Here is a 27,710-nt window from a genome sequence, read left to right on the forward strand (position 1 = left end):
TAGCCGGATGGTTTGTTCCACTTCCGAAAATATTTTTCAACCCAACGACTGCTAGGAAACCTACGATCTTTACGGGCGCATATGGTGATCTCCCGGCAGCCCGATCGCAATCGAAACAACAATCTGGCACGATCGCTGTCCCGGAATAATGGTGACGGACGGACTAATGCACCTATCTGATCCCGTTGCCGACCGAGGGTTGGTCAGTGTGCAACTTTTCTTTTCCAAGATGCAGCGGCTACCGCTCTATTACTGCGTCCCTTGCGTTTGATGATTCTTTTATGTAAATGCGCGTACGATGCGGAATGGAGGCATAGAACGATCGCGCCACGCTTTACGTATGGGATGGGATGAATCAAAACGTTCGCTTTCGTTGAATGACAAGCAGCCGTGTGCAAGGGGTAGAGATTTATTTACTCATACGCAACTCTGCATTTCACATGTCACATGGGATCGCCAGGATAGCTCGGAAGCATTAAACTAGCCATCGAAATCGTGCCCATTACCATTCAATTAATTCTGCACGTACGTTATTCTTTTCCTGGCTGCTCAATCATATGAACTTGAGTGTTATTGAAATATGAAATTAAATCGCCCACGAGCTCTTAGTAAATTTTAATCATTAAAAATCCTATTACAACAAACGTTCACTTCGTTGAGGTTAAAAGTTAAATACCAAACCTACCTAATTTACAAAAAATAGCCATTTATCGTTTATTCTGCTCTATTAGAAGGCAGTAAAAGTTTTACAGCGGCCAATCTGAGCGCTGGAATTAGAAAGCGTGAAATTGGTAATTCTTCTTTCCTGCTGATCCTCCCGAAACGCATTCTCAGAAAGTTCGGTTGAAGGTTTATTTGCTCCAATCCAACAGTAATATTGTTTTCATTATGGTCTTTCTCTGCATTTGTTTTGTCTGACCAGGAGCAGCAACAGCCAGTCGGTAGGATGATAAACGATGCATCTAATTAAGGGATGAACATGTTGTGTTTGTAGATAAATCCTCTTAAGCTTGTTGCATGTTTAACACTAATATCGAAAGAAGAAATAATTATGATAGAAAGACACCATTTTTTAGAAAGGCCATCCATAACGATATCTCAGCAGGTTACCAAGATAATAGTTCTTCCTCTCAACCTTTCGAATAAAATCGCTCCAGCTTTTTGTTTTAAGAGCAACCGAGCAACTGAGCAAACGCCAAAACAATAGACCCACTGCATGCGCTTGGTGCTTGAAGAAGGGATAACAACTGTATCGAACAACGAGCTATGAAACGTACCTTTCCACTTCACTCTGTTGAAGATTTGCTTTTCTCACGTACACTAAAAGCCACCGCAAAAGAGAACGATAAAGATAAAAGGGAAGGGCACCCCCTAAGTGCAAACACGGCTGGAAGTTTTCTGGAGACCGCAGCGTACGGTCTAACTTGACCCAGCACCTAGGTGGGTATTGTCTGGCTGGTTCGGGAGATTCGGGAGCAACTCACTTCACGATTTGACATGATCGTGATGATACGGGAGCGTTTAACTGCACTGCAGGCGGGCAGACTAGATTTGTTTGAGAGAGGGAGAGCTTCGAATTCAATTTATATCGATAATAGATGATGCATTTCCATGCGAGACCGATTAATTTCAGCCCTGCGTCAAGGGCGGCACGCCGAATTGCCGAATGCCCGGTAGCTGCGGGACCGCTGCCGCCAGCCATGTTTTGTGTGTCGTGACAGTGGCCTATAAATTAAGGGCTGCGCTGGCTGGTTCTTGCAGGTTGCACTTTGCATAGCGCGGGCCTGGGCGCAGCACGGGCGAAGAACACAATGGCAAAGCGCCACATGCAGTCACGGTGTCACGAGCCGTGGCGTAAAACGGGCAGCGATTGGTCGGGGTGTTAAAACAAATAAATCAATATCCACTAACTGATGTCGATTGCTAGCTCAGCGCACATTATTTAGGTGGTTGTTAAAACCGGAAATCTGGAACTGGTTTAAATTGTAGCTTGGGAAAAATAGTTCAGGAAGTGTAAGCTTCACTAGGGCGAAATGGAAGTCAACGTAGTTTGCATACTATCATTGGGCAATAATTATAAATATTATTCAACATTAAACGGGAGGCTTCTCCTTACTGAATTCTTCTTCCTCTAATTTACGATACTTAACAGGTAAATTAATGCCACTCCAATGAGTTTAACCACTAGCAGCTAGAAGTAACAAAGTAACATCGATAACTACTCATTAGCCACAGCTTCAACAGTTTTCCGATCCTCAATCAATCAAGGTCAGTAAATGTGTCAGTCAGGCGTATATCCTGTTTTTGTCGCAGAAAAAAAAACCAGACCAGAAAACTTTGCCCCCTTGGTGCAACAAAAATGACCAGCTCAAGAGACACAAAAAAACACAGTTCAAGATACTGGAAATAGGCTTCAGCAGTCATAAAACAAAACCTGTACACGTTGTTGTGCGCTGGCTTTCCTGCTCAACATGCTCATTACACAGAAAAGCGAACGAGTCCGTACGCAAACCCCGTTGGCCCGTTCTTATCACCGAGTGCATCCAGTTAATCACTCAATTATCTCATCGCAGGGAGTCCTTCCCCGGGCTTCAAGCTACGGAAGGTTGTGTTATTCCTTCGTTCAACCTTTTTTTTCTCCAAACTCGCCAGAACTTCGTCGCACTCATCACGCGTATGCTTTTATCGGGTCCCGGAGTTGGAGTTCGATTTTATTTACATGTTTTTCCTGCTTGCACTCAACATGCACATCAACAACCTTGATAACAAGAGTGCAGCATCTAATTAGCCCTTTGCATCAATCAGGCGTATTTTCAACCCCCGTACCTTCATCGAACTCAATTGCTGGCCACGCGATTCGATTATGGGGGATGGGCGAAGGCAACAGCGAGCGAGTACCGGGTGTTTCCAGAACGCTCAAGACAAAGCAGATGATGATCTGAGACTGGTGACAAGTCAGGGGAAGTTCCGGGCTACAAACTGCCCCAGAGTTTGCAACATTTGATTATAGGTATTTTGAGCCTGCTGGAAGTTCAGCTATGTTCTTAAGAAGAATTGCAATTAGCGAAAAAAATGAGAAGAAGAGCCGCTTCAACAAAAAAAAATAAAAAAAGGAAAAAGTTAAACAATGCCGATGGATAGAAGACGGATGGAAAATAACAGTCGTGTAATCAAATTATCACACATTCTCTTGGTAGGTAGTTCACAGCTATAATAGCCTCAAGTTGGCAAAATAACAGGACTTCAAGGGGGTGACGATTTTTTTTGCCGCAGCCCTACCGTCTACGTGTTCAGCTTAAATTCTGCTTCTGCATGGCAATGATCTCTTAATGATGCGCAAGCGAGACTCGCCCCAAAACACACAATAGAATCGTCATGAGGTGTCATGGCGTGGAGTCAAGTGACTGGTTCACATCGTAAAAGATAATCCCGCAGACACGTTTTCTCATGTGCAACATTTGATTTGAAGCAAAAAAACTTTAGTTCGAGTTTCCTTTGTTAGTGTTTGCATATGAAGGAGATAGTGTTGGAGTTGAAGTAATGAAGACAATTGACCTGAGATTCACCGTGCGTGGAGTAAGGTCTTAGTACAATGCAATCGCATTCTATAATGTCTCTGGATAGTTGAATAAAATTCAGTAAAAATGTGTCTAGCTCTCCAGTTAGCCAGCATGACCTAATACGCCATCAAACTGGTGAAGAAGTAATATTAGTGTCTCGTTTTACCAAACCAGCGCTAGCATAAATGGCACTAACCAATTACCGCACATCCAGCGAAATGGAAGCGAAATGAACCTAACCTCAAGATATCGACCCAGACAGTCAGGTCATCAGCCAAAATCATTCAGCCGAAAACGTTCCAACCCGTCGGATGACAGCAAATCAGGAGCAACTCCCGAATATCGGTCGAAATTATTATGTGGTAATCGGCCGAAAATTACATCACCCCAAAATTGCACCAGCTGCTGCTTACTGGCCCAGCTGACCGCAATGCTAGACACATTTCTGACACCGCATCCGTCCGTGTGTGGTCGCGTGTTGGTACGCTGGAACCGCATCCCCGGGACATGCGTTCGTATTTGCAGATCTCTAGCACCGTGGCTGGCTGCATATATACATATGCTGTACCCCAAATTTCCCTTCTGCTCGTGGTGCAAAACACTTTTCTCATGCCTCTCATCGGATGATTTTCCACTTTTGGCCAACTTTTCTCTTCACCACAAAACGTTCCAGTGCGCGGTAGTGCCCTCCACTACGTCTCACCACTCCTTCTCCATTCCTGGCCCGGCGTACTGAGTTCGTTTTCCTTTTGTTAGTGTCTTTCGCACACGATCACGCCGCGTCGCGTCTTCCGACCCTCACAACTCCGGGGCCGCCGGGGTGCCGAAGGAACAATTTTGTGGCCCCGAAAAATCATTCCAATGCCTTCACCGATCGAGAGCCTCGCGTTCTCTCAACCACTCCACTGCGGGCCGCAATTATATCGGAATCGTATTCCGATTCTGCGGTCTCTAATCATCTGTTTTCGCCATTTTACCACCTGCTTCTTGCCTGCTGGTTACGAACCATCCGCCATTGCACCCACGATACTGCGCCACTGGGCGGAAATATTTGGGGCCTGTCCGTGTCTGTGTTTTTTTTTTTCCACACGCCGTAATACCTTTGCCCGAGTTGTGGTGTGTGAGTTGCTGTATTCGCAAGATCTTGCCTCCCGTCTTTAACCCCCCCAACCCCACCCCACCTTGGGAACGAGTGTACACGAAACGTTTACGTAACATTCCAGCAGGAACACGGAAAAAAATCCAACCCAACTTGCGATCATTCAACCCAACCGTTTTTCTTCCTTTTCGACCGAGTAAACGAAGAAGTTCTTTTTAACATACACCAAAAAAAAAAACCCCTGGGTGCGATTGGCTTTCGTGGTTTTGCCGATCGCGAACTTTATTATTATCACCGCCATCTTCATTATCATCCGGTTTGCGTCCAGTCGGGCGATCCTGGCCCGTCCGGCTCGTACGATTTGCAAATTCATTCACACAATTTGTTAGATCTACAACCACGCGGCTACACGTAACGCAAAAAAAACGAGGCAAATAACGAATGCATCCGCCTGGGGTTTTGCGGTTTCAAACGGTCACTGCATCATGCATTTCCGCAGTTTGGCATAAAATGCACTTACAAGCAACGCAGCTTCCTTGGCTCACCCAACAGTATCATTATCTTCAGTTCCAAATGCGTTTTTCACTTTGTCTTGCTCATTTGCTGGCCATTTTCTTCCCCTTGCTTTGCGGTCAAGGTTATCGGTATTCGGCGAGACACTGTATGTATGCTCGTTATGTTGTGTATCTCACCGCGAGAAGGTGACTTTATGCAATCGACCAAACATTCTCGGCAGTTGCACGTTGCACTGCTCTTTAGGGAAGGTACGCTTCAAGGAGTCAAGAGCCGAGGAACCATCGGATAATTGCCTAACTTTCTCACAATATCGAGAATGGGCGCGAGAAGACTGGCGAAAAATCAACATTGAGGGCATCGACGGTAACATTATGCGGTCGTTTACCTTCACGCAGTGAGGATATCTTCCATTGAAAGTCTTCGAAGGCTGGTCGAAAGTTTAATTTTGTTTACGGCCCTACGCGGGCTGCTTTTCGGGAGATGAGATAACAACCAAAGATTTGGCAGTCTTCTTAGAGACTGTGAGCCTTTGTAAGATGAAGTGCAAACCCGTGATACTCCTTCGAGTTAAAATCCACCAATTGCGATAGTTTCACAAAAATGCATTAAACATCGATCAATTTTTGGAGCAGGACTTCAGATATCCAATCTTCATTACATAGAGTAAGATTAATTGTCCCGCTGGTCATTGTCATTACCTTTTCATTGCTCGTTTTAATTGCGTTGGAGTATTTATAGACGATCACCAAAATCAATCAGTCGCCTCCGGGAGGAAACTATCTTACTTTCAATTTCATCCGCTCCATCGAACCATTTACAACAACAAAACCTTCCAGCTGATTTCGTGCCCGCGGGTCCCCGACGTCATACCGGTCGTGGTGGTCAGAGGCCTGAGATCGAAAGTAAAATCCATCCAACTCCGTTGATGCCGGCTAGACCCCGTCGTCTGGACGCTTCCCACCAACGTTCCTACGAGTTGGGAGTAATTTCGGTAAGTTCAGAGATCACTGCACACACACACACAGGCAGCTCTCTCACGTTCACCGAAACCGAACGAACCGCTTTTCAACCGGAACGCGGTAAGGGCCTATGATTCGGAGCGCATCGAAACCGTGCGATAGAAAAGTAGGAAAAAAAACCCTCAAAGCTGCTGGTCAAATCTGGTCGGATCCCGACAGGCAACGCAAAACTTGGAGCTCGAGGTCCATCCAATAGGGTTCGCTTGCGCACCGAGGAAGCCCAAATCGTAAATCACGATTCATCAATCATTACCACTATGAACGCCCCAGAGGTCAATTGCGGTAGAGTGTGGTGGGGTTTTTTTAGGGAGTATCGTCGAGAAGTGATGCCTTGTAAACGGTGGAAGGAAGTGAGTTTGGTTCTTGTAGACTTTGTTGGTATCTCACCTCTTTTCACGCTATCTTAGAGATATCGATACTGGTACGGTTTATGAACCGATCAAACCTAGGTACTTGCTTGTAAAAAAGCTTTCCGTTGTCAAAGTCCACCGTCCTGTATCAAACTCCTTCAGCATTATGAAGCTTTTTCTTCTTCACTCTCTGAACAATTACAATCTATCAAACAGCCAACCGACGTCGAGCTTTTGCGTTCGAGTTTTTTGGAGCAGACAAATTATAAAATGATCAACATAGGCCGTAAATGACCTCGCTTTCCGGAACTCCGGGGTATCATCCTACCTACTACATCTTCTGCACCATGCGCATATTCGGCTGCAGTACCGCGATTCAGCCTCGATGAATGATGAAAGTCCTCTATTAACGTGAAAGTTAAGGCTCTTATTTTCAGCCCCTAGCGATGCTGATATCGTTGGTGGTCTTATCGCCATTGGAAGTGGGCAATTGTGACGCTATCACCTTCTCCGAGCTGACCAAAGCATGCCGAAGCAAGCAGGATACCGCAGATCAAACGGCCAGATCAAACAACCGCTCAAAATTCCCAAAAATACGTCATAACTGTCCGCTGCGTTAGAAATACCACGGTGAAGGTAAAAAAAGGCTGTGCAACCGTTCAACTCCCGATAGCATCTGTTACTGCAAACACACACAGATACTTCGAGATGCGGGCTGCAGCATATGATATGCAAAGCTTGGCTGTCGTAGATGGGAAATGATTATTCATAAACACTAACATTTTTTCCCCCCAAATTGATAATTATCACATCCGTTCCGGTGGTGGAGTTTTATCGCTAGCATTCTGCTTTACTTGTTTGCTTCTTACAAACCTTCTTCTGGCTGTGATGTTGATTGAGCAGGTTCGGCTGTGTATTTACGTAGCCAGCGATACCGAGCGATTTAAGATTGGTTTATATGGTTGTCTGAGCTAAGCGGGAGAAGCACCTTTTACCTGCAAATAGATAATACAACAACAATCATCAATCTCTGCAAGTTTGCTTGATCCCATTAAGATAGAATATGGCACTAATTAAACAATCATCAACTTCGAACTGTTTTACTTCCAACAGCTGTTTACTCTGCAATGAAAATTTCTGGAGAGATTGTATGATGTGTGGTGAAATTGTCCTAAAAGTTGATCAATAACCAACCAATATTTTGGCACCAACGTGATCGACTCCTAGGGAGTGATACGCGAAACTGAGAACATCAGCCATGCGCAGCGGTTATGCAAAACGATGCCAGATGGCACACATAAATTCCCTTCGGACCAGGTTGTGCCATCACCGTAAATGGAGCGATGCAGAAAGGACCTCGAAACCTTTCACTCCATGTTTGCAGCTCAGCAATCCGGGTTTCTCCTCGCTGGAACGAACGGCCGAATTTAGATCAGGCGGCTAGTTGGTCTGCGCCCGTTCTACATCCATCGATCCATCCGCGGCTTAAATCATGTAACGGTGTTATGAAAGGAAAATCTTTTATTTATTACATCGTACGCGACCTCTAGCGCTGAACCATATTGCCTAGCGGCCCGGTGCTCTGCCAGCATCGTACGGCATGTACGGTACCATGTGTTGCGGTGCACCGGCCAGACTCCACTGCCTGGCATCGCCACCAGAAGAAGGTCATCCATGCCAATGCCAAAGAATTGGATCTACGGCGAGTGAAAAACTAGGTCTTTTCCACCATCCATCCATCCATCCGGCCGACCGGACGGACTTCAACGGCGCAACATACCACCAAAGTCGCACCGAAATGGTGGACACGGCGACGACGCACTATTTGTTTTATGCTGTCTGCAGAGCAGAACAAGATCACTCGCGCGCACCGATACGCAATGGCGGTCGAATGATGCCCGGTGATAGCGAGCGCGGTTGGCAAGTTACCGGTGTTGGTTATCGCGATACGCTAACCACGCTGCATTTTGCCGTTAGGTTTTACTTCTTTGCCAGTCCGCCCCTTGGGGTGGTGGGCAGAACGATTTCGCTAATGCGTTCGCAGCCGAAGAGCGAAACCGGATCGGCCAGGACGTTCGGACTGTTTGGACTGCTGAGATGCAGGCATATGCATGTGGAAAACTTGGGGTGGGGAAAATATACTGTTAATTTTGTAGCAAAATAAAAGGAAGTGTGCGTAAGAGAAGCGGTATGCGAACAGTTCTTTTACGTAGCTGTTGCTGTCAAATATCTGTTTGAAGGTGAGCAGAGCGAGCGCAGTTTTTCGCGATCTGTTCGCGATGATGAGCAGTAGCTTGAGAGCTCCTCTGAGCGTTTAAGCTCAAGCTCTTGTGAGTTCTGAGAATAGGTAGAATTTAAATTCTATATCCTTGGAGATTAATGAAAGATCTACCGACATTCCAAACGATTCCCATGCCACAAAGCTCAAGCAAGTCCACGACCTCTGAAACGAGCTCTGAACGCGTATGTGCTAGAATCTATTAGCTACTCTTGATCCTCATATAACCTTAAAGGAGCTATGTCCTAATTCAAGTTCTTAAATTACCTCTCATGCTCCTCAAAGTTTGCAATCATTTCCACGAGCTTTGCACTCTTAAGATAGCTCGCTAGCGCTTGGAAACCATGATTAAAACATCGCAGATAATATTTTATCGGTAAGTGGAAATAAGCAATGCTGACTTAGGCTGAAGTACTGATATTAATTTCCAAGTTTAACCTTCTAAAACGCATAACATATACCACCCCGTACATACCATTCCCAGCTGCTTCCCTTTACGCAAATCTCTCATCTCACCGTTTGCAGATAAGAATCGCGTTACGGTCCAAATACCAGCTGCGTGCTGCATCCCTGGTTTGTTTCTTCTACATTTTAACTCAAGCTCACCCCTGAGAAAGGTCCAAGACAGAAGGGTTAACGCACCACCATACAGTTCCATTGCTACTCGCACCTCATGAACACCTTTAGCTCTCTCTCTCTCGCTCTTCCAAAATGCACACAAAGGCACACCTTCCGACCCCAGTGAGGGATGATCGCCACCTTCCACCATCTGTTTGCTTAAGGCTACTCAAGCCCACCCCCGAAGCTCTGCAGTAAGTCGAAACCTCCCAATGGGTCTACTTCTGCTCACCGCGCCTTCCACGCACCGTGTGTACGTACACATGTTAGATTAGATAAATCAACAGCCGTAACTGGCGAGAATGCGAATGTGGGGAGGAATAATTTCGCACATCGCGATCATCAACGATCGCTCGGTAAGATCGGTCGGAACAGCAGTGCAGTTAGATTCGGTGGCCTTTCGACACCGGGGGGGGGGGGGGGGGAGAAATGGGTAGAAAAAGTACAAAACCTTTGGATACAAAATTACGCAACGGACCATCCGGATCGGTACGTATAGCAAAACCCCACTGGGACGGTGTGCCGCAAGTATCTCGATCTCGAAGATCCCGGGGTTTCATTGCGCAAGGGCAGCCTCAACCCCGTTTAACCAGACGCTCGGCTTCAAGGGCTCCACTATTATAGGTCAGCCGGTAGATTTAGAGGCCGCCGCTGATATTCCAGGCAGTGCTGAAGCTGCGTGCTGATTCACTCAAACTGCCCGCAGGGAGTTTCCCGCAGATTCCTCGGGACCACGGTGCAGCAAAACCAGATACCGGTAAGCGCGGCATTGCCACTGGCCATTGGCCTTTTGGCAGGTGGAATGCGTGGAAGTGGAGCAAACAAATGCACCACGGATCGGTTGGTTGCAATTCTCACTAGCAGACTGATTTATCTCGCTCATCCCGCCGGACCGTACGGAGAAAGCACACGAAACGGAGGTAGAAAAACAAATTTAACACACAGATTAATATAAGTCCAGAGAAATAAAACCCGGTCTGAAGTAGCCGGAGACTGTTAAAAAAGACGTCCGACCAGCAACGTGCAAGGTGCATATCCAGTGCAGCCCGAATCGGTCGGTGCATCGGTTCTTGGAGTGCTGGAGTACGCCTTGATCTCGTTGCGCTACAGTCTTGCTAAATTAAATGAAATTACACCACACATAAACCGGGATGGACAAGATGGGCCCAACCACTCGTGCCTGCACCCGGCGAGCCGGCCCGATGACAGAACCGTGTGTTCCAATTATTTCTTCATTTGCATCTAATTGTCCCGGTGCGGCAGATACGCATCGTCACCTTCGAACGCACAGCGCAAAACGACGAAGGCGACAGGCGGACGGATTGTGCAATAAAAAGGAGGTCTTGAGGTACGGTCGTTCAATTATATCATAGAGGTGCTAAACGAGATTTTTGTAACGAGAACCCGGGCGAACGATGCCGAACGTGGCAAAGATTTATTTAATGTAATAAACACGCCGAGGCCCGTTTTCTTCGAAGTGCTCATGAAAAACGAAAAACATAAAATGTCATTCCGGAAACATTAAACTACATCTGGAACTCTGAAGAAGTGTGCGTGTCTAGATGCGTGTCTGGACAGGCAATAGCATTGCAAACTGTTCATTAACGTATGACTTTTCACATTTACTTATCGATGCCAAATGATGCATTTCTAATCGCATAGTCCATTTTCGCTCGAGCAAAACAAAATTATACCAAGAGTTGATTGAATCACACTCAGTCAATTAAGATACATCTGGCTAGCAGGGGTAAAGCATTTGAAGTAGGAAAAAAAAACTTCGTTAATTCCATACGTTAATAAATCCCACCACTTGTAACCGTTCTCCGCACGGTACAGACCGACCCCAACGATGGAAGCATATGATCTAGAGCTAATGACATTTTCATTTTGATTTATTACCCCACCCGATAGCGGGACCTCTCTGGAGCCCGGACCACTCGATGCGTACGCGTTCCCGTGTGCCGGTTGATCGTTGGCCAGATAGGCTAACCGTTTCTCGATGACCACACCACACACGGTCCCGATCCGAGGGATCAATCGGCACGACACGCAAACACGGTGGTCCTTGGCTTGGTGGAGGTCGGTCAAACCCTGAACCTTCCCGGACCTTCGGCAGAGATTCTGGTGCAGCTCCGAAAACGTTCCGCGCGAACCACAAACAGCATTCCTTTGCCATTTCGTCCGATTGGGAGCTACACCGCCGTACCTGCTGCTGATGATTCCGATGCGTTCCGTACAACGTTAAAGAGCGAGAGAGAGAGAGAGAGAGGGATCGTTTTCCACGTACTACGCACGTACCACGGTGCGGTGTTGCAAGGCAAAAACCCGACGCAGACCCGGCAAAGTCTGCTGGCCTGATGTGGTTTTGCCTCGGGGCTCGTACCGAAACGGAACGGGTTCATCACTGGTAGGATCGTCAAATGGCTCGTCCGCATGCCAGAACACAGATCGCTTCGTTCGTGGTGTAAGCGACCGGCAACGAAAACCCATCCGCATGGTGCGTTCCCTAATCGTCATGGTGCGATCCGGACGTGCACCGATCAAATGCTTCGTGTGCTGAATTGTTGTGCACTTTCTCTAGCGGTAAGGAATAACGCTACATAGTGTTTGTGATGATAAGGAATGCATCTCTGAAGCAGAAACTGAAGTTGGTTAACAATTTGTTCATCATGTAAGCATTGGTTTTCTTGATCAATTTTCATAACTAGAAAATGATCATTGAGGGACAATTATTGGACAATGCGCGAGGAAATCGTACGTCTTCATTTGCCAGCGAACAGGCCATCTTCTTTCACTTAGTCTCAAGCTCAACAGGGTACAGTCGTAAGTGTGATCATTGAAACTACTTGACGCCACTGGAGTGAACGATACCTTACTCATAATGCGCGTGAAGATCACTTAAACTGAGCAGCAGTTGAAGAGAGTAATAGGCCTCCTTTCAGCATTCAATGGTGAAAAGAGACTTACCATTAGGCATTGAAGCACTTGCGAATGAGAGAGTATGTTTGATTTTCGCCAAGTTGAAAGCAAGCCCAACAACGCATGACCCACAATCAGTAATTGAAAGACTAATAGGAGCAAAGGATTCAAAGTCTACAAGTCCCAACCAAGAAATTCTAGGTTGCTAAAGTATTTACAGCAAGTGCCATCGATTAACTGATAATTAATTAAGAATAAGCATTAAAACACCATGCACCTACAAGAAAACACTTCAAAGCGATTAAGAGTACATTAAAATGATCTAATGATCATCATACAGGATGGAAAACTCGCACACGATCGGATTGCTCCTGATTTATGGTTGTTTGTTTTGGCGCTGTCGGTTCCAGCAGCAAAACAGCCAGTTGAGTTATTGTTGCATCCTAACAGCAGGTAATCTCTTACCCAGTGCATTACAAGCTCTATTTACATGTTGCTCTTCTAACGCCCCAAAGCCTCCGGTAACGATTCCAGCGCGCACTCCGGTTCTGGCTGTGATCTCTTCATTTTTGTGAACCGCACACCGAGCCTCGCTAGTTGTCCGGTCCTGTTTCTTCCAACCCTTCCCCGATTTCCTTCTGGGCAAGTGTTGATTTATTACTTGCCTAGCTACACTCGTGCCAGGCAAAAGGTGCATCGCAGCAAATGGAAGTAGCTTTACTTTATGGGCTTGTGAGCGACGATCAACTCCAACAGGCCCGGTTGACCGGTTTGATTTATGGAAGTAGACGTTCCCGGGCGTTAGCCAGCCAGCGATCACTCCCGACAGAGCTCGCGTGAAGATACGCTTTACAGCATATCGAAACATTACCGATCCGCGAAATGATCGCACACACAACATCACGGATCGGTGTGAAGAACGCGCGTTGTTGTTTCACCCGCAACACCGTGCAGGAAGGCGCAAAGCGTTGAACGGTGAGCAGGGTGCGTGGAGAAAGATTTTTCCGGTCTCTCTCCCAAAGCCGCTGGATCCGTTCAATCAAGAATTATGTTGAAGAATTGTTCTCGATCGAGCAAAGTCCCGTTCCGGAACTCACGACTTCTAGCATCACGGTAGCAGGTGTTTTCCAGCACCAACCCTGTCATTATTTCTGTTCATTTGCGGCATGTTTATGGACACAACTCGCCGAATGCTCAGGGCAACGTCTTTCGCCTATCAAGCTACTGTTGAGCTCAGGGGAACGCTGCTACCGATATACTCTCGACGTGCGGACACATGCGAGTTACTTCAACTCTGCCCTTTCTTTGCGGTGTACTGAGCTCCCTTGTCCCGTTGCTTGAGTGCGTGCGAAGACGAAAGACGTACCGAAGAACCAACAGGCATCCTAGGCGCCTAGCAATTATTTTGGACAACTCCTCCAACACCGGAAAGAACCAACGATTTGCACTAACAATGTTCACGTTCTGCATGCATGCATGATGTTAGGCGCGATATGTTCTAGCTGCCGTCAATTTGCCAAACTCGACTACCCAAATCAATCGCAACCCAGAACGCTTCTGGCGAACGAACGGACCAGTTCGATGCTTCCATCACTCACCATTTATCTCGAGAAACATTTAGCTGAAGCTGCCCGGCAAATGAACTAGCGGTGTTTGTTTTCTACTTTCTGCCGAAACCCTCTTTCAACCTGTAACCTGGTGTGCAGTGCGTCTACTAGACAGGCCGCCCTCGAGCGAGCCGACGCATCGAGCGGCCAATCTATCTCGATCTCCGGAGCACTCCGGTACACACATCAGTACCTCCACCGGGGCCTCATTCACAATTTGCCGCGTTGAAAGAATTTCAATTTGCAACTTTGCGCACTTACTGCCCACCCTTAACCGGCCGGGGGCACCTTACGCCGGCTCATTCTGGGCAGCAGATTGGTTTTGCACAGCCGGGTCCTCCCGCAACCCAGTCGGGGTTCCGATTGGTTCTGGATGAACGGTGGAATAATTGGAGAATTCGTTGACCACCCTACGGGGCGCGGTTAAATGAGTGCAAATGGGAGCAGAAAGCGAACGAGAAGCACATTAGAGAAAATAAATCATCAATCTTTTACACACTCCAATAATCGTGCCCGCGCATTGGCGGAAGCCTAGAACGGGCGAACGGACGATCGTCTGCATTCTAGCCGCCCATCACCACCATCACTCTGGTCCATGCACCCTTCGCTACAGGTCTCCTTGGCGAGCGGTTGGCTGACCGACTAGTCAACCGGACAGGCCAGTTAACCTGAACCAGCGGCACAAACACGGACAAATACTAATTGGCCGGCAGGTTGTGGGTTCGACAAGGCCTAGTATATCTCGTTCGACAGATTCCGAGGCTACAGCAGGCTGAAGGAATTTATATGACTTCCGTCATAATCTACGACAAGCGATCGGCATGCCGAAACTCCCACTGCTTCCCATCGGTGACATCTAGCTATTGTGCAACAGGCATCATTGCGCATCAGCCAGCACATCGCAATGTCTGCTGGTCGGCCAGATTGCAGGTACGCTGGGTGTAGTGTTTCAACTTGACTGGAATTTGCAACATTCCCATCAGCGATGACACGGCGGCGGTACAGTTTCGCCGTGCGTTTGACGGATCTAAATGAGTAAAATGTCACCTGCTAGATTGGATTCTGCCGATAGCTTCGGATCGCCCTGTCACCGTGTTCCGATCTGATCGAATTCCTTCGGGTTAAAGTCAGTTCGCAACGATTGCACAATCACGGTACACAAACTCACTCAAATACTACACGCGACATCGACCGGTGCAAAACTGGAGAAACCAATGCTGCGAAGGTAACAGGGTAAAGTTTGAAACCTATGTACGACCTACTTAGATCGTACTTTAGCTAGGTGCATTGCGCTATCTGCGCTTGCTTAGATTTGACGTTGGCCCGGGAACGTACGCCTACCATGTTGTAGCTAATTGTGCGTAAAAGGTACCGGCATTATCGCACATCTACGCTACCTCAAGCTGGTGGACGTACGTTACAGAAGGGAAAACAGTTTTTGTTATAATCGCTTGGAATCGAAGCTGCAGACACACACTCACACACACACACGAGATCCGTTAGGTTCACTGGACATTGGCATCAGCACACAGATTTCAATTCTAATTGAATGTCGAGCTTGTCTGTATGTCTTGAACCCCCGGGTAATGGTTGAAATGCACAGCGGGAATTTTCCTAACCCCATTTCCCCTTTCCCTCGGTACCAGTCTCACAAACCCCACACTGACCTAGAGTAGGAGTAGCAGCGGTGCCACAATTCGGCCGATATGAAATCTGCTGAAACACATTCGCAAATCGGCAAAGGCCTTGTTCACACCCGTCCAGTGCCAATACCGTTTTGTTTTGCTTTGCCCACTTTCAACGGGTCATTAATCTTGAACTCCACAAATAGGTGTTACCGGGAAAATTACGCCACCAGGTCTCACCGAGGTCAGGCCCTCGCGCGGCCGTGGGATCGTAGCCGATACAAATGGGAGCATACATCGCCGGGGACGCCTATTGGACAATTGGCCTTCCGATGTGTGTGATGATGATTGATAGTGTGTCTTATTCAGCTGGAAGTAGCGATCGGACCCGCGTGTGTCCAGCTCGTAGTGCGAAGTACCGGATCTAGGTCCAGAATGCTGCAACGGCTCGGGATGAAGGCATTCAGCTCGCATCAGATTCGCCATTTCTCCACGGCTCATTTGGTGCAGTGAAAGGAAAAAGGGGTCAACCGATCGGAAGAAACCCGCGGGCAATCATGCTGTGACATTGAGCAGTTTGCCAACTGTCCGCGAACGATTACTCACTCGTATCGAGAACAAAAACCCTGCCCCACCATGTTAACACATTGCGATTGTGTGGAGCATTAGAAAGTAACCGTGCGGGATGTGAGAATGAAATTAAAGAAATGCTCTCTCTCTCTCTGTTGTTGTAATTAAAAGGGCTCCCGATTAAGCTTTTCTTTTAAGAAAGAAAACCCTTTTATCACCCCAAGCTTTCTTTTGCCTTGGATTAGCTAGGGCCGCCCTCAGCGACGTTAAGCGTTCTTCAGGAATTTATTAAGATTAATAAAAACACATAATCTTAATTTCGAGGCACGCTCTTCACATGATAGCTAGCTGGGGAGGGTGAGAGCAAAAAATCCTACAGGGCTCCAGTTTTAAAAACCGTCCCGCTAACGGTACGAGTTGGGTTATAAAAAAAAAGCCTGTAGAACGAATTTTGTTAGATCGACTCCCAAATTACAATCCCAAGTCTTCCGGCGCCATGCTTCACGACGCTGGATGATCCGATCGGTTAATTACTCTCTGTAGCTGTAACATTTGGTGGGGGTTTTTTTTTCTGGTCCCGTGGACATAATGAAACGAATGCCACCTACCCACTGCGGGCCTGCTACCCCATCGCCCCGATACCGTTGGGCTCTGGGCCGGGTATTGTAAACTGGCCCTTTTTTAAATGCGGGCGATCGTTCGTTTGGTTGGAGCGAGTTTTGTTTCAGCCCAACCATTTACGGCTTAACAGTTTTATGAGCAATTATTAATTTGTTATTCACATCTCTCGCTAATAAATTGTTTCCGATCCAATAAACCTCCCGCTATGTTTCCGGAACTGTTCAACCAAAGACCAGCCCCAGCCAAACAGGATTCCTGCGCACCTTATTTACAAACAATCTTCCACAGGCAGTACATAATTGCTCGTTCGATCACTTGCACGACTTTTAATCAATCGCACGCGCACCAAAAGCTCTATTCTAACAGTTCCGGCCCGAAAGGCCCGGTCGGTAGAACCGTTGAAGGCGGTCCCAATGCTTACGACCATTTTACACCCATAAAGACAATGCATGCGGCCACAGGGACAGTGGAGAGAAAGTTCAATAGCGATGCGCCCGGTGGTAACGGGATTTGATTTCTTTTAAAACACCTGTTCACAGATTTTCCCGCATGCACCGTTTCGTGACGTGATAGTGTGCGAGCGGGAAAGGTGGGAAAACAGAGCGAGACAGAGGGACCGTCGATCGCTGTCGATCGAGAGCGAGAGATACCTTTTTATCTGTTTTTAATTGCGCGGTTTCGATCATCATCCTGACCATCGCCCTAATGATGGGGTATCGGTTAGGGGAAGGGAGGGGGGTATACTCTTGGGGGAAAAAGGGGGAAGGAAAATGTTTGGCCGTACAATGGATCAATATGTTTGGATTTAACCAACGAGTAGAAAGAAAAAAATCGGCCAGATTAAGCTTCAACGGTATCGGTTTGGGCAAAAGGTTAAATGTTGTAGAAAAAGATGCCCCGCTATTGGAGCTAATGTTTAATCTTTCTCGATTTTGGAGCTAGCGTGGATTAGGTCATCGGAAAAGCTTGCTGGAAAATTCTTTGTGTGATGGAAACCCCAAAGAAAATCAGTTCAATATTCCAGGATTATCATTTACAATTATTCTAACAACAAAATAAATTAAAGAAGCATTTAATGAGCGTTATCAGACGTCACGTTAATGTGAAAAACGCTTAAAAGCTTAAGAAAGCTGATCACCACCCGCGACCCAATTATCTGCAGTGCCGCCTCATAAAGGTGCACAAATCATCGCAAATAATGTTTGCCAAAAAGGCGTATAGTTCGTACAAGATCCCGATAGGCACGGGCTACCACACCCGTGTCTGCTCCATATGATAATTCACCCATAACTGGTGAAACATGTTTTGCGCCCATTATTTGCCACTTTCCACATTACGGGGACATACCCGGTCCAGCCCAAAGGGTCATACGGAGCGGTCCCGGGCGGTGCTGTTTGTTTTCGGAATGCTGCTTCCGAGGCGCCAAACTACAAGCGGCGAGCATGTGAGGCCGTTTGTTACGGTTACGCGAACAGCTCCAACAGAAAAAAAAGACGGTGGAGCACGGCGAGTCCGGCGAGTCACCACCAAATACTGGGCCAAATCGTGCCCAGACCTGCGGGATAACTGTATCCGGACGCTGTATCGTTCAGCAGTGTGGGGCAGTTTTCTATTTCGGCACCCGTGGACTGTGGTAGCTTCTACCGGTGTCCCGATTTTGTCTTGGCAAGAAACGAAACCGCAATTGTGTGTGGCAGATAGCATCACACTCTATTTGGACAAAATTTGGAGCATCCTTTAGCAAACGATCGTTAGAATGGACATTCACACTTTAGTGTGTTGAACAACGAGATGATGAAGATCTCCCGAATGTACCTCCGGACATTCATTCTAAACCATGAGAAATGAGCGCTTAAATAATTGAGCTCCCCTTTCCAGCAAAGAAATATTACTTCCAATCACAATTATAGCGGCAAACCGAGCGAACACCATCCAAAAAGGGCCTGTTCTGGGCGCAACCTCAGCAAACTCCACTCCACCGCACTCGACGATTGTTGGTATTTCATCACCTTCACTAATGTGGTCAGTGGTAAATGTTGGAGCCACTCGGTACAGCAAATGGAGCGGGTGGAATTTTAATTGGAACTTAACAGCCAATTTATTATTATCTGAAACAAGCTTTTGCGCTGCGTACACACCACCGGCACCGGCTGTTCTGAAGGTACCGGCCAAGACAGGGCAAACCCCAAGAAACACAGCGTTATGCCGTTTCGCTTTCAATTATTGTCCCACCGTCTGATGCGTCGGGCGATAACTCGCACTGATGATACATTGCCCGTCGCGAAATGAAAGTTTGCCCGGTTCTAGCTATCATTATGCTGATTATAGCAGATTTACAGTGCAGCCATGTGTGTGTGTGTGTGTTCGGGTGGACGCACAGTAAGAACGACAACCTCTGGACGGGACTGGATCGGATCACCACCGATGAAAACGACAACCGAGGCTCCACCGGGCAGGGGTTCATTCACTTTTTCTCAACGTAGTGAGGCAGAGAGGTAGCGAAAGTGCTTGGGGCGAGAGTTGTCATAATTAAAATAGTCAACTGCAACCGCCCGAGAGCGTGCCATACACACTTAACCCCATCATCGTCCACTGCAACACACACACACACACACACTCCTTCTAAACCTTCATCACTCATAACCATCGGGAGGGATGCGAGGAACGATTGCCAAGCCACGCCGGGTTCACAGGATCCTTCCGATTCTGCCCATCCGCAACTTGTTTGGCAGAGGAGTAACGTCCTCCTGTTGCGTCAAACGCAACCGCATATCTTTGTGCCGCGGTGCGGACAACACCGTTGACGGCGACAACGTGTCGTGTTCTGTACGTTGCGTTGCATTCGCGCGTGTCTGATTGCGATGTGGTTGCGCTAATTATAGCGAGCACCAGCGGCCCGAGTTGTTATGGAGGCAGATCTTAAGAACTCCATCTTACCAGCAAGGATGGGCCGTGGACATCAATCTTTCCACGCACATTAGGATACAGTGCAGAGGTAGGAGAAGCACGACACGGCGAAACGACTGCAGTTCGTAATGCATCGTTCACGCTACTTAAATGATGTGTGATTTCTACGAATCTGCGCGACATTTGCCGAGAAACGATCAGCGTGAACGTGACCACGGGCAAGCCGTACCATATTCGTTCCTGCGTGACATTAGCCGCCGATTCTTGCCAGGATGATGAACCGCTTTCGGGTCGCGGAACAAACTCGCTTCTTCGGCCATTTTTAGACCAGAGTAGACTTTGTCTATTCGCCCTTAAAAGACTCGAGCCAAAAAAAAAAAAAACACTTTCTCATCATCCCATCCCTTCCCCTCGAGCGTTCGCATGCCACAGTTTGATTAGCTTCAAATTTGCATGAGTACTGCTCGCCAACAGATCTCACGTACGAATCAAAGAAACAGCGAGAACGAGTGCTGAGCAAAAAAAAAACCCCTTGAAACCGCACTCGCATCCATACCCTTCTGGAAGGCCAGAAGGATTATTTTCACATTACGCCCGGTTGCGATCGCTAGCTCAACCGCGATTAAAAGCTCATTGTCGCGCGCGTCGCGTGGAACAGGCAAGGCACTCTTCGTTAGTACGTTACTGCGGGGCACACAGTGCGAGTGAGTCGCGGTGTGGCTCAATCGGTAGGGAATAATTGAATAAAATTAGCATACACTATTCACGTGCTGCAAACACACACACACACACAACGGGAACCAGCTTCCACGCAGGGTTAGTGCCCGACCAAGATTCTTCCACTTTTCACCAGTCGAAAGGGAGTCAAAAGCCGTCGATAGGTCCCTGGAAAAGGTACGCCCGAATGGTTGTTTATTGGTTTGCTCTTACATAATCCAACCCGAAGGGAAGAATTTGCAGCCATCTGCATCCGTGCAAGAAAGTGATAAAGTGGATTCTACAGTCAATTTCGAAACGTGAATGTAGCGGCGGCCGTTTCGTGGCAAATCGATGTGGGAAAGAAATTTGAACCAATGGGGCAGATTGAGTCGTTCCGACTGCGAGCGACTCGAGAATACAAATTGAATGTCAATGTGTGTCGTCCAGTCCCGGGACTGGGTTGTTATCGTGTTTGCTGTCGTTCTGTTTCAATTTCTGTGGCTATTAAGATAGATGTGCAAATGATTCTGCACCAGCTCGGTGGCACAGTTACATACCATTAACTGGGGAAGGAGAAGGTTTTCCGTTCGGTGTGTTGAGGTCAGTCTTTAATTTTCCTGCGATCGTTTGGTCCATTCGGTTCGATTTATCGGTGGAGATGCTTACCTAAAAAGAGAGAGAGAGAAAGGAAAGTAGAATTAAAATATTGCACTAAACACCGAAAAAGGGCATTTTGTGCCTCGTATTATTGCATCATAAAAAAGTTCTCCACAACGAGCATGTCATTTAACACATTTCCTTTTAATTATCTTACAAACATGCGCTTTCTAGTGATCCTTTAGACTATCTCAAAAATTGGCCAAAGCAAACAAAGCTGCCCGGCTAATTAAAACGTCAAACGTCGTGGATGTCTGGCCATCCATGCACCCCAAAGTGCTGTCATTGAGCCAACAAACGATGACTGTGAAAATGGGATTAACATGGTGGATTGGAGCCAGGTTTTCTTGTGCTCTCTGTCCCTACATTATTAATCTTTTTACTTAAACCGTTCGCTTTCAGAAACTCATGCGATTCGTCTGCGATTTCCAGCCACTGGCTGGAGCAGGGTCGAAATCAGCTACCATTAATTCAGCATGCCGGAAGATAAACACCAGAAAACACTCCAAGTCCCCCCCTCCTCTCCCCCAGAAGCACGAAATTCCCGAACCACGCACCATCGCATGTCAGTTGCCGATTGTCGATTGGCGTTATGATGTTTTCCTGGCGCGGAGCTGATTTCTTTGTTTTGCCACTTCTGTCTGCCCGATCTGATTTCGCTCACCATCATTCAAATCAACTGCTATTGATAATAAACGGATGGATTGTTTGTGCTGCTCGTTTCCCCGGCTGGCTTCGACTTTTCGACGGACGACTCGCTGAGAATCACCAACGGTAGCCCTGTTGGCCTGTCTTTCGACATTGATCGGTGGACGATCGGTGGGGATGACTGCGTAAGGGGTGGGCTCGAAAATTCACTCTCGAAACAAGGTCAATGATTCCGGGCCGTAGCTACTTTTTAGCTACTTTACGATCGCTTGCCAGTGCCAGAAGTCTTGCGAGCTGATCGGTCGAGGGTTATTATACAATCGTTTTCCCCCCAATCATACAAACAGGTTTCCGTAATTTCTTCCTGTCTGTCGTGGACTTCATTTACGAGCTTTGTTTTCCTGTCAGTGCGTGTACTTTAGCGGACGCTGCTGCTCATCTTCGAGGTCGATTTATTTTGTCTGATTTAATAAACGAAACTGGTCCTTCGTGGTTCTTAGCAAAGAAAAAGATTATGAATATTCTGATACAGTAAAAAAATAACAGATGAATGCATTAAGATATGTTTCTTGTTCCCCCCATAACTTAACACCTTCGAATGTGAGAACGATCAGTTTATGCTACCATATTAAGCAAACGTTCGTCAAGTTCCCTCAACCAGAAACGTTAACAGCCGCAGTGCGGCCAGCGAAGCGATACAGCAGTCTCGTAAATTTGGATACACAAAACAAAAGCGGGATAATTCATTCGCCCCATTTCTATAACTCACCCGGCGCTGAAACCAAACACTTATGTTTGTGATTCTTGGCTAGAAAAACAGCGACGATAAATGTGATGTTACAAATTTTTCACTGAATTATTCATGCTCGCCTGTAGTGCGCTCTCGCTCGCAGTCCGAGTCCCTACTCGGATGTGTCATGGCAGTCGTAACGAGCTTAGCCGGGAATGCTTCCGCTGTAAAGTGGCGTCCCTTTATGTCACGATGGGAAACGGAAACATGATCCAAATTGCTGTCTGCCGTGTCTGGTCGGTCTAATGCAAAAACACATGAGACCCGCAAGCGTCTAACACGCAATCGAACTGAAGTTCCGATTCAGTGGCGCTGTACGAACATCAAATTCGTTTAAATACGTCACATCGTGTTGTCATGTTTTATGTTGCTATGTTTATTAAGTTGCACAACGGATCCGCAGCATGATCATTAATATCATTATTGCACTCCAATCGGTGTACCTCATTCGAAATGTGAAACAAAAGAGCAAACAGCAATCTGCCTACTGTGTTGGTAACCAAAGAAACCTACTTAGGGTCTCGCTCTCTCTCGCTCTCGCTCTTTGTGTATGTGAGCTTAAATGCATTCCTTCGGTCGAACAACCACTCCAAATGGGACTTGTCTGTCCGTACGCTCCTCCACCAAGTCCGCACATTCTATTCATCCTAAATTCCCGAGCGAGAACCAGAATAGACCATTAAGCACGAACATCTAACCGGTAAGCGGCGAATAGAAGCGAACTGTGAAGGAAAACTGTTGTTCGCGAAACGACCCATACCCGCAACGGAGACTTTCAGCAAAGATCAGCAGGACCCGGGCGCCCATTTGCTGCGCCATTGAACCAGAGACCTCCTTTGGACCACAGCCGACTCGGCCGACTCGGGATGCTGAACGAAAGTGCAAGTTCTTCGAATGCGCCGCCACAAGCGACGAACCTTCAACCAAACGGCACGGTGACTTGTACAGGCGTAACAGCGCTGTGCCCCCGTTGTGCGAAAAGTGGTTAAGAATGAATCGTTAAAACGGCCGATCGATCTGTGCGGAAAGTGTTTCCATCGGATGGCGGGTACGGAATGAGTTTTAAACGAGGTGCACATCGTTCGCGCCTGCACACCATTATAGTTTTATCGGTCAACTCGGGACCGTTTCGTTCGGGGAGTTCTCTATGAGCACCCGGAGTCCGAGGCTATATGCCGCAACGGTTTCCAGCTGACCGGTATCTGGACGGGACCGGGAATTGGTTTTCGGACTGTCTATCCCTATTGACCAGCGAGACACACGATACCGGGAGGTCATTCTTACCGAGGTTCGCACCCCGTTTCATCATCAACCCGGTCCGGAACGGGTCGGCAGGTTCTGGACACAGGTGAGCACAGGCTGTGATTCAACGGGGCAGTTCGATTCGGTCACCCAGGAACCAGTTTACGTGCGCGCAGGAACCCGTTAGATATTGGCGGGTTTTTTTTAGCTCTCTCTCCCTCTTTGCTTTGCTAAAACTGCCTTCGTCCATCATCCAGTCAAACTCGACCGACGGAATGTACCCGGGACATGCACGCACATAGATGCGTTCGTTGCGTTGCGCAAAAAAAGCAGCCGCAGCAGCAGCAGCAGCAGCACCAGGCCGGACAATGGGTTGATGCGCAACGGGCGTAACGTAACCGATTGGATCTTTGAGCGGGAGCTTTTTTCTTCCCCGTGACTTTGACCATTGTATCATTCAGTACAATGTGGACACGTTTGGGGAGAGCTCCGAGAGGTAGCGTTACTAGCTTCAGAAGCGGGATATTTGATGTGATGATCTTGAGCTGTGTGTATTAACTGTTTTTATAGAATATTTAATTCCAACTTGGTTAAAATACTTAATAATGTACTTAATTTAATGCCAGAAATTATTTATTATTTTCTCTGAGTGGTCATTGTATAAGACTTTCAATCCACAATCTAAAATGGTTGAATGAATTGGACCGATGCAGTACATACAGTTAACAACGCTTCCATGCCATCAATCCAAATGTTCAATGTTCAAATAAATGTCTCCATTATCTGCATCCCAGCAAAAGTGTCTGCACGGACCCACCGACCCACCAACCAACGAAGACTTTCGAGATCCTTGAGTACTTCAACGGCCGATACTTCAAGACAGCCCAGACGCAAACAGAGACCAAGCCCCATTTCTAACCTCATTTTTGATCCATATCTCCTGAGCGTCCCTTATCGCACCGACGCGATCGTGTCTTTGTTTCCCATTCAGATCACATTCAATTGAGCACGAATTTCAATTCAAATAGCTCAGGCTACCGTTCATATGCACATTCCCGACCCCGGAAGAAAGAAGGGTCCCTTTTCATAACTGCTCGTACCCCGACAGTGAAGGTGAAGCAGCCTGATTTGGAGTCTTTTATTTGTAACTTCAAACTCCAACATAGTACTCGAGAGCGAGTTGGAGCTAAATGGATTCATCTGTTCATTTCAGGGGGGAGGGGGGGTTTCTCTGAAGCTTTCTTGGAGAAAGGAAGCCTGTTGCTGCTTCTGTGATTCCCTAAATAATCCAAACCCCCTCATGAACCTGTCACTGGGGGGTTTTTTGGCTCTTGCCCCATTCATTCCCCAAGCCCGGAAACGTGATAAATGAATTACGCCTAATAGAGGCGTTTTGTGTTGCGGAAACATGGTCATGTGGGGGGGTGATGCTGGGTGAAATAGATTTCAGTAGCGGTAAAGGTACCCCTACACAGGCACGAAGGGCATTTAACGATCGTTTTGTGATCTGTTGTGATCGCGCTAAATCGGCCCTTCGGTTGGCCGTTGCATTCCAACCGAATGGGTCACTTTCTAGGTTGTGGAAGGCATTTTATTGCATCGATACGAACGTGAATACTACCACGTTTCAAGCGCAATTGTGTTGAGCACAATTCTATTTCATTTGTTACCTTTACCGGCCAACTCTTCAATGTTTTATTCTTAACATCATCTTCAGCATCCTCAGGTGCTGTAATGCTGCTCTGTATGCTTCAATAAGCGAATAAAGCACAAACTAATCGAATTACACGGCCGTTCAAAGGCGAGAAAACCGACTGGTTTACTGGTTTTGCTGGAATCGATCGTACCTGCACCGGGTTCGGTTGATTGAAAAGTGTAGAAAATTGAAAACGACCGCGGTGTAACATCGTCGGGTAGGTAGCTGCTACTCCCAGCGCTGCGGGGAGCAATGACTTCCCAACGCTTCCAACCATGTCGATGGGAAATTGTGCAGTTTGACTAAGCGCTAACGTAAGCTTCCGTTCTGTTACTGTTTAACCCGCGCGTTTCATACGAAGCAAACGCGAACATTGATACAAAACTTGACTCATAAAACGTTCATCACTTACTCTAGATCGGTAAGTGCGGGCATTAAAAAACACTGTTATCTGACGACCGTATGTACCTGTGACCACTGAAAGCACGCAAGCATATATCCTCGACCGAGCATTAACTTCTCTCGCGGCTACGTCCAGTTCTAGCCGTACGACATCGACTCAGTGACCCAATTCTCATCGCCCTCGGGAAAACCGGGGGGAACGAAAATTGACTTTTTACAATCATCGCTCCAAGATAATCACCTAACAGTGAACGGTTTCGGTGGGTTTCGGTAGGACACATTTACCTTTTTTGGGCCTCCCAAAACGCCACCCAAACCGTTTCTTCCTGTTCGTCAACCCGTTTTTCCCGCTGTCTGCTGACCATCGGCGCAGTTTAATGAAATTCGATTAGATTTTTTTTTTTGTGGTGGTTGGTTAATTTCTCCCTAGAAGCATTCTTTCGAAGCCTTTCCTGCCCCCACAGTGCGCAGTGGCTGCTAAATTGTTTTCTTTACCGGGGTGCTCTCCTGCACGGTTGCTCCCTTAAAATCGGTCTCCTGCGCTACCGTTATTGGTGACTTGCTTTTCCCGAGCGTGATCGATCGCGAACCCGAAAATCACACGCCACAGCAGGTACCGTTTCTTTTTCCTCCATCCAAAGGGGGGGGGGGACAAAAAACAAACCAAAACTGATCCACAAGAAACAAGACCACCAGAATGTCTCGTTCGGTCAACCGCACAAGGGGTGACCCCAAGCAAAAACCCAGCAGCGGAGTGACTTCGCCCCAAAACCCCTGACGCGTCTGCTGACCAATATTCGGCTTCTGATGATCATTTCCTGCTCGATGCGGTGTAGCGGTGCATCCTAAACTAGAATAGAATTAAAACGAGCCCAGTTAGCCGTTTTAAATGCTTTCCGATCACTGGCGATCTTGCTACGCCTCTCAACTGCGGCCATAAGTTCATCTGCCCGATCTCGTTTCTCTCGTTTGATGAGGGCACTTTCCGAGGCGTCTTAAAGCCGCAAATTAAACGATTGATCTAATGGTAATTAGCATATCCTACTGCTTCTTCGCCTCTCGAGCATTGCTTTGGGTGCTGCATCACGGTGCTCCATTCATCGATCCATCGCTCAGCAATCGAGCCGAGTCGATTGAAATATCGATCAGAATTCCTTGGACGGTTCGTTCTTATTAGCACGGCTGAAAGCTGACCTTCTTTCTTCCAGCACGGTTCTATTAGGAACGAAGCATCCTATTGCCACGGTGATTACATTGCCCCGGCACCCGGATCAGCATCGGTTTAATCACAGAGCATTGATATGCCGGGGGATTAAAGCGAGAGATATGATTTTACATTCTCAACGCGCTTACGAATGAAACTAATCATAATATTTGCTGCCCCGGTCTTAAAGCTGGGTAGAACATCACCGCAGTTTCCTGTTAGCTAACCACCACCGGGTGAAGCGTTTTTCTTTCGTGCAAATGATATGAGCAAATTCATACAGCAGCAATACGTGGGGTGAAAATGTGCTTCGATGATGATCAATCTCCTGTGTGCGTTAGCCAACATAGCATCCGGAAGCAAGGAAAGCTTTTTTGTTGAGCAAAAACACTTATATTAGCGATCCATACCACTCAAACCGCAACAAATCCGGTATGCAGTCCAGTGCTAGAACTTGGGCGATCGTTTTCTCCAATGATGACCCGTTGATAGGTGTGCAGCATAGAGGCAACCAATGCAAATAGTAAAACCGGACATCGTAAATTGATGCTTTCTGCTTTATCAAGGTATGCTTTTACATTTGGCATTCTGACCGCCAAAGCCAAAGTCCATTACCAATCCGTTCACGCTCAATTTTTCGGTTTCATAAATCATGATGGCAATGTTTCCACTCGTTGACTTAA

At 47.2% G+C, this 27,710-nt stretch overlaps 1 protein-coding gene across 5 annotated transcripts in view; it reads right to left on the reverse strand.

Moving 5' to 3' along the window:
• Window positions 1–27,710, reverse strand: part of LOC118506219 (serine proteinase stubble-like) — a 99,020-nt gene that overhangs the window by 62,869 nt on the left and 8,441 nt on the right. Inside the window, exons 2-3 of one of the 5 annotated variants that reach the window (XM_036043054.1) lie at window positions 20,946–21,054; window positions 7,418–7,539 (exon numbers count right to left, since the gene is read on the reverse strand). The exons of 3 other annotated variants lie outside the window; for them this stretch is intronic. The gene's annotated coding sequence lies outside the window, so the exon portion shown is untranslated. The remainder of the gene's footprint in view (window positions 1–7,417; window positions 7,540–20,945; window positions 21,055–27,710) is intronic. One more of the 5 variants, XM_036043055.1, reaches the window with a different exon arrangement.

The sequence above is a fragment of the Anopheles stephensi genome, chromosome 2 (assembly GCF_013141755.1).
Source record: "Anopheles stephensi strain Indian chromosome 2, UCI_ANSTEP_V1.0, whole genome shotgun sequence".
Taxonomy (NCBI): Eukaryota; Metazoa; Arthropoda; class Insecta; order Diptera; family Culicidae; genus Anopheles; species Anopheles stephensi.